Genomic DNA, 1,514 nt, shown 5'->3' with positions numbered 1-1,514 from the left:
GCATGAGTACATTGTCCCTGTCTTCAGACACACCATAAGAGGGCATCAGACCCCATTACAGATGATTGTGAGCCACCATATGGTTGCTGGGAACTGAACTCAGCACCTCTGGAAGAACAGTCAATGCTCTGAACCACTGAGCCATCTCTCCAGCTCCATGTGTGATGTTTTATTAAAAATAGCAATATAAAATTTCACATACAACCAAATATGGGAGCCAGAAACTTTTAAAAATTAGTCCTTAATGCATGTGACTCCTATGTGCTCATGGCTTTCATGGTCATGGGCGAACTGAAATCATGAAGACATGGAAACATGAAATCATACAAAGTTGGAGATGATGCTGTAGAATGCTAATTAGAGATCTACATTGATCCAGAACACTGATCTGCTTCATCAATGCAAGAGCCTAAAACTGCATTTGTGCGTGCTGTGTGCACATGCACATTTCACTCTCTTACCCTTGCCTCTCATGATGCTCTGACTGTGTCTTAAGTTTCAGCAATTGTTTCTTCTTTGCTTTCAGGTCATCTTTCTGTCTATGTCACTTGCACATATGGAATATGGAATGTGGTCCTTGACTTTCTGCAACTACCTTCTTTTACTTAATGTATTGACTGTGAGTAACATCCATTGAGGGCACCTTCACTGTTGTGAGTAGATTTTAGTAAACGAGTATGTTGATAATATCTTGGATACACATTGATTAGGATTCCTTTATACAGATTGTTAGGAGTGGTCTAGCTGGATCTCAGGGTCACTGCTTTGTTACTGGGTTTTGGGAACTTCCTAATTTCCCTGGTGGTTTTACTAATTTACATTCCCAAGCAATGGTTTCCTTTTCTTTCTGTTCATACATTTACCTGCTTTTGTTATATTTTATTTAATAATGGTCATTTTGACTGAGCCATATCTTGATTATTTTCCTATGGCTGTGATAAAAGCAAGGGTACTTATTGAAAACAAGTGCATTTGGTCTTATGTTTCTCATGGATTAGAATCCATGATGGCATCACTGTGAAGGTGGTGTGCTTGGAGTAGCAGCTGGGAGCCAATTCAAAATGCCCCGAGTGAGTCTTTAACCTGGCAAAGCTTATCCCCAGTGACATAATTCCTCCAACAAGACCACTCCTCTCAAACCTCCCAAATATCTTTAACAACTGTGAACCAAAAATTCAAAGGCCTGAGAGTATGCAGGACATCTTATTTAAATTACTCTGGTGTGAGATGGAGTCTCCCTCTGGCTCTAAATCTCATGGTCTTAAATATGTAAAGGTGTGGAAGATTTACTTTTCATAAACTTCTTGGCAATTAGAACATCTTTTAAGAACTTTTCAAATCATTTTTTATGTATTAACTGAATTAATTTTTTGAGTTCTTAATATATTCTGAATAATATTTTTATCCAAAAATGGGCTGCAAAGACAGTTGTCTAATTCTGCAGGATATCTTGTGTTCAACTGATTATTTTCTGGTGCTGAAGGTTTTTGTATTGATGTAGTCATGTATATCAA

Source organism: Mus musculus, chromosome 17, assembly GCF_000001635.26.
Source record: "Mus musculus strain C57BL/6J chromosome 17, GRCm38.p6 C57BL/6J".
NCBI lineage: Eukaryota > Metazoa > Chordata > Mammalia > Rodentia > Muridae > Mus > Mus musculus.
The sequence above is the reverse complement of the archived record's forward strand: the minus strand, read 5'-3'. Positions refer to the sequence as shown.